The following is a 12202-nucleotide window of genomic DNA, read 5'->3' on the forward strand; positions in this document are numbered from 1 at the left end:
TCATAATTAAGCAGAAATAGTGATTCTAATTAGCATATTTACAGAAACCACACAAGTATGCTTCCCTGGTGGCTCAGATGGTAAAGAACCCACCTGCAATGCAGGAGACCCAGGTTCGATCCCTGGGTCAGAAGATCCCCTGGAGGAGGAAATGGCAACCCACTCCAGTATTCTTGCCTGGAGAATTCCATGGACAGAGAAGCCTGGCAGGCTACAGTCCACAGGGTCGCAAAGAGTCAGACATGACTGAGCAAATAACACACACAAGTAGGTCCATATAATCACACACTTCACCTACTCGTAGCTTAATGGTGTTCCATCCGTGTTTACTTTGCCCTGGTTTCCCTTTCAGCTTGAATGAGCACAACTTTTGAAGTCTTTAATTTATGACTGTTTTAACTTAAGCAAGCCCTGCTAGAGGGTGACAGATGGTAAATGTCAAAAACCCAGAGAGAGGGTTTCTGTTTAGCCTTTGATTTTTGTTTTGTTTTTTAAGCCAGAGAAATGTCCGATTGTGCTCCTAGTTTGTCAGAGAAGGCAATGGCAACCCACTCCAGTGTTCTTCCCTGGAGAATCCCAGGGACAGGGGAGCCTGGTGGGCTGCTGTCTATGGGGTCGCACAGAGTCAGACACGACTGAAGAGACTTAGCAGCAGCAGCAGCAGAAGGAGAAAATTATTTCTGTTCTCAAAACACTATAATAATAACAAAAGTAAAACAAAGAACATGGACTTCCCTGGTGGTCTAGTGATTAAGAATGTGCCTGCCAATGCAGGGGACACTGGGTCAATCCCTGGTCCAGGAAGATTCCGTATGCCCGTGTGCCACAACCGCTGAGCCAGAGCTCTGGAGTCTGTGCTCTGCAACAAGAGAAGCCATCGCAATAAGAATCCTGAGCACGGAAGGTCAAGAGTAGCCCCTGTTCACTGCAACTACAGAATGCCCAAGGGCAGTAACGAAGACCCTTTGTAACCAAAAATGAATAAATAAATAAATCCTTTAAAAGAATCATTATCATCATCACCATGATGGCACTGATAATGGTGGCAGTGATTATAGCAGCCACCAACCCAGAGGTACTTGTATGTGCCAGGCACTGTCTCAGGAAGTATTCCTACCTTATTATTTTTTGAGGGGGGTTATACAGTGAGGCATGTGGGATCTTAGTTCCCCCTACCAGGGATCGAACCTGCACCACTTACATTGGAAGCACAGAGTCTTAACCACTGGACCACCAGGAAAGTCCCGTTCCTACATTACTTTATTTAACCTTCATAATAACTTTAAAAGGTAATTGTAACTGCTTCCATTTTACAGAAGAGAAAACTGAAGGTAGGATAAACTGATAAATTTTTCCACCACTACTGTGAAGACATAAGCAGTAAGACCCAGGGTCAGAATTTGAATCCGGGACTCTCCAGCTTCAGGCCACACAGTGAGCTTCTCTATCCTGTGTCACCACCTCTCCTACCATATCATTATACAGCTATTCCACAACTGCAGTTAGTTTGTTCATAACAATATACGTTCTTAAAAACAGTACCCTGTTCTACCTATCTAAAACACAGAAACAATTTCCATTATGTAGGGGTAAACTATAGATTTTATCAATTATCAAAACTTCAGCCATTCCTAAAGAATTGGGAAATGAAAATCCTTTTTTTTTTTTTGGAAAGTCTATTTTTTAATTGCCCAAAATGAAAGTCTTGTTCTTTTGTATATAAAATTCGTAAGGGTTTTTATGCGGTTGTAGCCTAAGGGAAGAGATACTGCTACGTTGAGAAGCCATTAAAGGTTTAATTTTTTTTTTCTTTAAGAGATTAGGGAAGCTTTGCTCAGTAAATTGATTTGCTTAAATTGTTTGTGAAAATTTAAAAATTCCCCAAGTTCCTCCAAGCAGAATCAGTTAGTTTCTTATCCTTGTTTCAACTGCTCTTTCTTTGTGCATATTTCTCTTACAGGATAGTACTTCGTATTCAGTGTGGTAACTATCTGTTTGTGTCCTGGGCCACAGACTAGGCTCCCAGAAAGTGGGGTTAAGACCATTGTACCCTTAGCAGCTAGCACATAACAGTATTTAATACATATTTACTGATTTAGTGGGTGATTGTAAGTAGTAGAGTAAGAAGACATTTTACTTTTATATAATCGATGGCTCATTACAAGATTAGTGTTCAGTGTTTTGTGTGAATCCTGACAACCCACTCCAGTACTCTTGCCTGGAGAATCCCCATGGACAGAGGAGCCTGGTGAGCTACAGGCCATGGGGCTGAAAAGAGTTGGACACGACTGAGCAACTAAGCACAGCACAGTGCGGATCTCACTTAAAATGGACATTCAAGGAATTCCCTGGTGGTCCAGTGGTGAGGACTCCACACTTTCACTGCCGAGAGCAGGAGTTCAATCCCTGGTCAGGGAACTAAGAGCCCAAGTCACACGGAGTGGCCAAAAAAATAAAATAAATAAAATAAGATGGGCATTCATTTCATTTTTCTGAGTTTATATTGAATGAAATCTATTTTTGCTGGAAGAGGTCTTGTTTAACACCACTGGTAATAAAGAATACATGATAATAAAAAAGCATTTTCAGGGGAGAAAATTTAGGCATGAATGCTCGTAACTATATACATAAACATTAATTCTGAAAAGTACAAAATATTTGACCCATTAACAGAATAGATAATAATGAAAACTGATGACTTTTCTGTTAAGTAAACAAAAACTTTGTTCCCTTTACCCAAAGCCATTTGAGACTTTTTTAAATGGCAAATGATGAAAAAATTTTAAATGCTTTTGTTTGCATATATTGAAATAACCAGACATCTTTTCTCTTTTATTCTGTGAATTACATGGAATGATTGTTTTTAATATTATGCCAACCTTACTCTCCTTGGATACATCCCACTTGGTCATCATGTATTATTCCTTTTTTATATCTTACCAGGTTTAATTTGCCAATTTTTTCTTTAATAGAAAAACTGAAATTTACTATAACAAACTACTCCCTAAAGAAATGAAATACTAAGCAACAATGTGGCAATTTTCTTGTATCAGAACTATTCATCGTCTTAAAATATGTGTGTGTTAGTTGCTCAGTCAGGTCCGACTCTTTATGATCCTGCAGACTGTAGCCCACCAACCTCCTCCAACCATGGGGATTCTCCAGGCAAGAATACTGGAGTGGGTGGCCTTTCTCTTCTCCAGGGGATCCTCCCAACCCAGGGATCAAACCTGCATCTCCTGCATTGCAGGTGGATTCCTTACCATCTGAGCCACCAGGGAAGTCCATAAATGGTTTCTGGAAAAAGAGTTATTGTTGAAGACCAAGTATTAAAATCAGTATTACATACAATACTCAAAACCTTTTTTCATTCTACAACCTGGTGGATCACTTTTCTCTCCTCTGTCCCAGAACAGCCCACGCGTCAGCTATTGAAGCCTTTCCCTGGCTATGAGTGACGTTGAAGGAGAGTTAAGGGAAACCTTGTGATAAAAGGAGTCATAGCTATTGTAATTTTTAAAATAACTCTTCCACCACTGCACTTTACATTTTTCTTTTTAAAAGAAATTCTCACGAAGAACAGCCATCATTGAAATCAGAAAGACTGCTTTTATCATTGTAATTATAACAATATTAATTATGCACTTTATTACTCTATTAAATGTAGAGGGTTTCTACTTCAAGTAAACACAATAAAATGAAACGTAAATCAGCATGTTAAGAGCCAACTATTCATATTTCAAAAGGATTCTCCAATTCAAAAAGGACTCACTGCAGCTTTTCTATAAAAAAAAAAATCCCTGTGGTTTTAAAAATAATTTTAAAATTGTAATTTACACATAATTTTCAGGAACTCTTCTATTATACAAAACGATGCACAACTCTGCATGTATATAGATCATGCCATAAAGAAAAAGCTCATACAAATTTCCCATAAGTTATCTAATTAACTCTGACTATAAGAATGAACATAAACATTGGTTGCAATGCATAGAAAACCACTAGAAAAAATTTATGCTCATACTGTTTACTGTTTACAATTCTATGTAAGGACTTTACATTGCTAGTTTCTAAAGTGAAAAGAACTTTAATATGCCCATTATGCCATTTCCTAGTTACTAATGTTTTGCAAACTTTTCTTTATTAATGATAGAAACATAAACTTCAATTTGCCCGGGAGAATCACAGAAAATTTGAATTAGTTAAGTAAAATTTGATGACCCATAGGTAATAAATACTGCACATTACCCACAGAATCCCAGTGTCAGAATTGTGTACTGTAGGCATCAGAGACACAGAAATCCAGGAATCTGGAGAGAATGAGGAGCTCCAAGTCATAACCTGGTGGAACTGTGGTTTGTGAGTGTCAGATTACTTTCAACTAACATGGATATCTTGAAAAGAGCTGTTAAGTTCTTAGAACAAGGGAATTTTGAAGTCATGGTATATTTCTTTTGAAACAATGGCCTTCTCCAACTTAGTTCTAGAATTCTTAAGTAGCTGATGTTAGTAATTCTTCTTTTCCCAAATTTACCTTGGGCTTGGTAACATGGAGTTCTTTCACCATTTGAATATAATGCTTCTTCCATACACCCTGCTCATAGGGAGTTGGGGAGACATTGATATACCAGTTAAACCGTAAACATTTTAGCATCCAGAGCTGATCCAGTTCAGTTAAATTCTTCCAATGCCAGCTCACCTGGAGAAACAATGTTAAAAAACTATTCAGCTTACATGTCCACTTTCTCTAGGTTTTGAGCCGTCACCCTGGCACTGAGAGAACTTCTTTATTTTTTTTCTGGAGTGGGTTGCCATGCCCTCCTCCAAGGGATCTTCCTGACCCAGGGATCGAATCCACTTCTCTGCACTGCAGGCAGGTTCTTTACCACTGAGCCACTGGGGAAGTGGATTCATGGATTCGTTCATGAATGAATCAGAGCAAACATAATTTTAACTTGATAAACCAGGCCTGGAATTCACAAGTAGTTTCTTTTTGGTCTTTTTTTCCAAATCACAACCAAGTTACCTCTTACCTGAAGTGCTTCCTAACAAGGCAGGAAGTTTTTTGTTTTTTTTTAAATTGGAGGATAATTACAACATTATGATGGTTTTGCCATACATTGGCCATAGGTATACATGTGTCGCCTCCAACCTGAACACCACTTCCACCTCCCTCCCCATCCCATCCCTCCAGGTTCTCACAGAGCACTGGCTTTGGGTACCCCTTTTTCTTTTCTTTTCTTTAATGTTAATTCAGACAGAATCCAAGTCAACTAATATTTATCGAGCACCTATTAACCATCCTCGTCACAACCTGAAGGGTAGTATAATTAATATTCTTCCCTTGCAAATGGGGAAACTAAGCTTCAGATAAGACTTTGGAACTTCCTAAAGATCTCTGGCTATGCCAAAGCCTTTGACTGTGTGGATCACAACAAACTGTGGAAAATTCTGAAAGAGATGGGAATACCAGACCACCTGACCTGCCTCTTGAGAAACCTGTATGCAGGTCAGGAAGCAACAGTTAGAACTGGACATGGAAAAACAGACTGGTTCCAAATAGGAAAAGGAGGACATCAAGGCTGTATATTGTCACCCAGCTTATTAACTTATATGCAGAGTACATCATGAGAAATGCTGGGCTGGAGAAAGCACAAGCTGGAATCAAGATTGCTGGGAGAAATATCAATAACCTCAGATATGCAGGTGACACCACCCTTATGGCAGAAAGTCAAGAAGAACTAAAGAGCCTCTTGATGAAAGAGGAGAGTGAAAAAGTTGGCTTAAAGCTCAACATTCAGAAAACTAAGATCATGGCATCCGGTCCCATCACTTCATGGCAAAATAGATGGAGAAACAGTGGCTGACTATTTTTCCGGGCTCCAAAATCACTGCGGATGATGATTGAAGCCATGAAATTAAAAGGTGCTTACTCCTTCGAAGGAAAGTTATGACCAACTTAGACAGCATATTAAAAAGAAGAGACGTTACTTTGCCAACAAAGGTCCGTCTAGCCAAGGCTATGGTTTTTCCAGTAGTCATGTATGGATGTGAGAGTTGGACTATAAAGAAAGCTGAGCGCCAAAGAATTGATGCTTTTGAACTGTGGTGTTCGAGAAGACTCTTAAAAGTGCCTTGGACAGCAAGGAGATGCAACCAGTCCATCCTAAAGGAGATCAGTCCTGGGTGTTTATTGGAGGGACAGATGTTGAAGCTGAAACTCCATTACTTTGGCCACCTGATGCAAAGAGCTGACTCATTTGAAAAGACCCTGATGTTGGGAAAGAATGAAGGCAGGAGGAGAAGGGGACAACAGAGGATGAGATGGTTGGATGGCATCACCAACTCAATGGACGCGAGTTTGGGTAAATTCCGGGAGTTGGTGATGGACAGGGAGGCCTGGTGTGCTGCAATTCATGGGGTCACAAAGAGTCAGACACTACTGAGTGACTGAACTGAATTGAACTGAAGGATCTCTGGGAGTCTGCATATGAACGTTGTATGAAGGCTACAGAAACTCCAGTTGGCACATTGCTTATTTTTTTCATGATATGCTTCTGTTTTCCCTCCATGCTTATGATTTAACTCAATATATAAAGGGAACACAATGACTAATACTATATTGATGTGTCCTAAATAGCCTTTAAGATTCAATGAAGCATTAAGTGTTTGTCCTGGGGACTTCCCTGGTGGTCTAGTGGCTAAGATTCTATGCTTTCAGTGCAGGGGACCAGGGTTTGATCCCTAGTTAGGGAACTGGATTCCATGTGCTGCAACTGACACCTGGTGCAGCCAAATTAATACATTTTTTAAAAAGTATTCTGTACATTCCATTTTCATAGCATTATGGTCAATCCTACATATCCAGCAAATGGTGGAGGTGACCCTATTATGTGTAGTAGTTTTTAAAATAATTTATTCCAGGTTTTAAATAAGTCTTAGTAGAAACTAGAATCAAGTCCATAGATAAAGTTCAGACTAGGCATTCCATATCTCTTAACATGAATTGCAGAGATGGTAGCTAGTCTTCACATTCATTCCATCTTTGGAAAACTGGCCTCTTTTTCAAGGTTAACTCAATAATAAATAATGTTTGAGTGCCCCCAAAAGGAGCAGAACACTCTGTAATGGAACTCACTACCCATCCATCTGTTTATCTATCTGTCTGTCTTCCTCCCTCCTTCCATCCATTGTGTACGGAGTTTCAAAGTTACCCAAACTCACGTCCATTGAGTTGGTGATGCCATCCAACCATCTCATCCTCTGTTGTCCCCTTCTCCTCTTGCCTTCAATCTTTCCCAACATCAGGGTCTTTTCAGATGAGTCAGCTCTTTGCATCAGGTGGCCCGTGTGTTATGTCCAGGATTATTTTATGGGCTGAAGATAAGACGTGTAGGGGAGAGGGAAGCAGAAGTGGGGCATAAATAGGAGAAACAGTAGGTTCAGGATCTAGATGGAGGAAAAGGCTTAGAGGATCTTATACAACACTGCAGGCAGAAACAGAGATCACAACCACTTTGGGCAACCCAGAATGAAACTGCACTGCCCTTAAACCTCATATGGTTAGTTAATTCAATCAAGATGTGGGATTTGGGAGGGAGGGGATGGGGAGAAAGTTTTTCTCAACTCTCATCCTTTTCCTCTTTTGACTTAGATCGGGTTTAGACCTGGGTAGTTAAGTTGGGGTTCCCACTGCCCCCGCACTGGGGATAGATAAAATTTTGCTTTGTTTTTGATTTTTGCTGCTTTTTGTTTGTTTAAAACTAAACAGGAATGAGGAAAGTTGAGGGTGGGGAAGCTCTTTCAAAACTGTAAGACAACCGCCACCACATTTTTAAACAGCTCAAAGCTCATCTTGGTGCAATGACTTTATTGTTTACTTTAAATCTAGCTAAAGAACAATTGCCTCACAGTCAGTTCTGGGAAATAAAATAAAATGTTGAAATCTACCAAGATTGACATCTGGTACACATAGATGATAAGATTATCTATTTCATATCACATCTCCCTGGAATGATAACATTCTCATTGTGAAAAACATGGAAAATTCTGAGAAACCTGAAGAAAAACAATACCCAGAACCCTGTCAATCAGAGATGACCAAACATTATCAACAAGCTGGTAGAGTTATTTTCCTTTCTGTTTTTCAGGTATATATGAAAGCAAAATTGGGAAACTGCGTGCAATTTAAAATCATGCTTTCTTCATTTTACATATAATAAGCATCTCTGTTCTTGCAAAACATGTTTTCTAATGACTGCCTAATAATTCTTTATATGGCAGAATGATACTCTATTACTGGGCATTTAAAACACTATGTTTTTTTAAAAAACAAATTGTTTCAGTTTTAGAATAATATGTGTACATCAATACTAAAATCACAGATACCAAGGGGCACACTGTAAAAAAAGTAAAAAAAAAAAAAAAAGCCTCTCTCATCCTTGTCATGTAGCCACTCATTTCCCTCTGTGAATGTAACCATTGTTACTGGCTTCTTGTGTGCCATTCCAGAAGAGCAAGAAATATGGATGCATTCTTTTATTCTTCCAAAGTGGTAGGATAATTCTGCACCTTTGTTGTTTTATTGATGATATATTGAGGAGATAGTTGCAGCCAGTCTGCTATTAGCAGACATTTCCATTGTTTCCAACCTTTTGCTACCACAAACAATGATGCAATATTCTTATATAGACATACATTTTGCATGTGTTGAAGTATACCCATCAGACAAATTCCAAGAAGTGGAACTACTGGCCAAAGGTAATCTTGTTTTTTTTTTTTTAATTAAAAAGATTTTTAAAGTTTTTAGCCATGTCTCATGGCTTGCAGGATCTCAGTTCCCTGACCAGGGATCAAACTCACACCCTTGGTAGTGAAAGCCACTGGATCGCCAGGGAATGTCCAGGAATCTTTATTTAAAAATTGGGTACTACCAAATTGCTCTCCTTGGTGTTTGCATCAATTTATCTATGAAGGTGCAACATATGAAGGTGCTTGTTTCCCCACACCCCTAACAATATAAAATGTTATCATTAAAAAAATAAATAAAAAAAGAAAAAAAGAAACTCAATCCATCTGAGTCACAAACGATGGCATGAAAATGAGGCTAAGCATTTTATCTATTTTAGAAACATCTGCTTTTCTTTCTGTGAACTATTTGTTCGCCTCCTTTGCTCATTTTTCTGCTAGGCTTTGCTCTTTTTTTTTTCTTCTTAATGTAGATTTATAGTCGTTCTTTAAAAAATAAGAAAATTACCCCTTTGCTGGCAATATGTTTTCCCCCAGTTTATTTTAATTTTGGGGGGCCACACTGCAGCAGCTTGTGGGTTCATAGTCTCCTGGCCAGGGGCTGAACCTGAGCCCTCATCAGTGAAAGCACTGAGTCCTAACCACTCCCAGGGAGCTCCCTCCTGTTTACTGTCTGTATTTATTTACAGTTTTCTTCTCGATGGAGAAAATTTTAACTTTTATAATCACAACTTAAAATCTTGCTTTCTTTATTTATAAAGCATATATAATATATATACAAAATATATAAAATAAATAAAGAAAGATTTTAAGTTATACATTTTCTTTTGAGGCTCTGAATATTATAGATTACTCACAAAGTCTTCCTTCCCTAGATTTCCTTTAATTACATTTTTTTCCCCCTTTAGTCATGCCTGGTGGCTTATAGGATCTTAGTTCCCCAAACAGGGATTGAACTTCTGCCCTCAGCAGTGAAAGAGCAGAGACTTAACCACTGGACCAGGGAATTCCCTCCTTTGAGTAGGGAATGGTTTTCCATAATTTCATATCAATCTTTTATCCTTCTAGAATTTTTTTCCAGATACTGCCCAATTGTCCCAGCACCAATTATTAAATACGTCATCTATCTTACTGCATTCATTTTCTTAATTTTTTTTTCATTTTCTTAATTTTAAAAACTAAAGTTACCCTGTGAATGCACAGTAACAGGGAATTTCTGGTCTTTCTAGACTATGAAAAGAAATCAACAAAATGACTATCAATTTTATGTCTTAAAAAATATACTTGAATACACCGTGAAATTATTTGTAAGAAAATAATGGTCAGATGCTTTTCCAACCTGTGAGCACATTTGCCCACTCTGAACTCCTTTAGTCTCACATGCTTCTGTATTTATCACATTAGCACCTTATTTCATGCTTTTCTATTTATGAATGGCCTGCACTCTACACTCTTATGGTCCTCTGCTGTGCAATATAAGGCTATTCTGATGATGAACCATTATATACATGTGTATATATTTCCCCAACTGGCTAATACTATTTTACGGACACTTAGCGATGGCTTACTTTTTCTCCCCTTTGAGCACTAAGTGCACAGCCAGACACAAAGAGCTGGGGCCAATCCAAACCGTGCAAACGAAACGCGGTGAGCGTCTTGTCGGTGCTCGGTTTTGTATGCGTGCTTTCCTTTTTCCCTCAAGGTTCAGTGTTTTCTAGGCTGTCTTTACAAAACACTGAACCCTGCTTCTTTATCTGTGCCTGTGCACAGAGACAAAGGCTTTGGGGGTCCAGGAAAGAAAAGATGTATAAAGATAACACCTTTGGGAGCTTGGTCGTAAAATCCAGAGCTTCTGCTGGAATTTTCTCCTGAAGCTTTCAACAGCAGAACTTTTGCTGTGACAGGGAGCAGCGTTCTAACAGGACTGTCAGGATTCTTCTCCTCTGAGTGTCCATCCATTTGTCAAACGGGAGAAAAAAAAAAGCAAAGCAAAAAAAAAAAAAAAAAAAAAGCTCCAGGTTTAGTCTGACACCAGAGACACATTATGAAAGAGATAAAGAACTGCATAGAAAGTGAGTTTAGTAACTTATTCTTAACGAATTGCATGCATTTCTTTCCCTAACAAGTACACCCCATGTTTTGCCACCTACCTGTTCTTTCTCACATGTGTGTGTGTGAGCCCAAGCAAGGCCAGTGTTGACATAGACATGCACTTGACCTCAAAACTTGGAGTTACAGAAAAATTTGGGAGCTGGTCATAGTCGTAAACTGATAATATATACAGACTTGTAAAATGTAGATCTTTAACTTCTGATGGGGCTATATCCCAATTAATCCATCCTAAGTTGAAAGTATCATAAATTAAAAATGCACATAATACACTTAACGTACCAAACATCCTAGCTTAGCCCAGTCTACCTTAACGTGCTCAGAACGCTTACATGAACCCTGATGCTCCTTGCTGTTGTTTAGTCGCTCAGTCATGTCCAGCTGTTTTGCGACCCCATAGACTGTAGCTCAGCAGGCTCCTGTGTCCATGGGATTCTCCAGGCAAGAATACTGGAGTGGGTTGCCGTGCCCTCCTCCATGGGATCTTCCTGACCCAGGAATCAAACCTGAGTCTCCTGCATTGACAGAAGTATTCTTTATCACTGAGCCACCAGGGAAGCCCTCACATGAGCCTATAGTTGGGCAAAATCATCTACCACAAAGCCTATTTTAGAAGAAAGCATTGACTAGTTCATGTAATTTATTGACTACTACACCTGGAGAAGGGAATGGCAACCCACTCCAGTATTCTTGCCTGGAGAGTTCCATAGACAGAGGAGCCTGGGGGGCTACAGGCCATGGGGTTGCACAGAGTTGGACATGACTGACACAACTTAGCATATATACAAGCACACTGAATGTGAAACCAGAATGGCTGTCTGGGTACTGATGGTTTTAAGTGTATTTGGCCTGTACTCTTGTGACTGAGTGGCTGACTGGGAGCTGTGGCTCACTGGCTGCCCAGAACCATAAATAAGTATCCTACTGCACATGGCTAGCCACCCCTCCCAAAAAAACCCAAATACAAAATTTTAAATATGGTGTCCACTGAATGTCTATCACTTTTGCATCACTGTAAAGCCAAAAAGTTGCTAAGCCAAAGCATCTTAAGCCACAGACTGTCTGTACAACCTTAAGAGAAGACACCCGGGCAGTCAGTCTTCCCCCATAGTTTACATCAGCTCATTAGCGATTAAAACTCCAGGACCAGAAACAAACCTTTGCATTCACAATTAGAGATAAGGCAATACAAGCAAATATCTCTGAGAAGGGGGAGTATATAGGGTTAAAGTCCTGTGTGTGTGTGTGTGTTCTCAGTCACTCACTCTTGTCTGACTCTTTGCTGAGCCCGCTAGGCTCCTCTGTCCATGGAATTTTCCAGGCAAGAATACTGGGATGAGGTGCC

General features: G+C 39.4%; 1 long non-coding RNA gene across 1 annotated transcript; it reads right to left on the reverse strand.

Moving 5' to 3' along the window:
- Window positions 1-3650: 3650 nt before the first annotated feature.
- LOC129640759 (uncharacterized) lies at window positions 3651-10700 on the reverse strand. The gene is made up of 3 exons (XR_008708965.1): window positions 10569-10700; window positions 7225-7377; window positions 3651-4699 (listed from the first exon to the last, which is right to left on the reverse strand). It is a non-coding gene; the product is annotated as an uncharacterized LOC129640759 (long non-coding RNA).
- Between the last annotated feature and the right edge of the window lie 1502 nt (window positions 10701-12202).

This window comes from Bubalus kerabau, unplaced genomic scaffold (genome assembly GCF_029407905.1).
Source record: "Bubalus kerabau isolate K-KA32 ecotype Philippines breed swamp buffalo unplaced genomic scaffold, PCC_UOA_SB_1v2 scaffold_40, whole genome shotgun sequence".
NCBI lineage: Eukaryota > Metazoa > Chordata > Mammalia > Artiodactyla > Bovidae > Bubalus > Bubalus kerabau.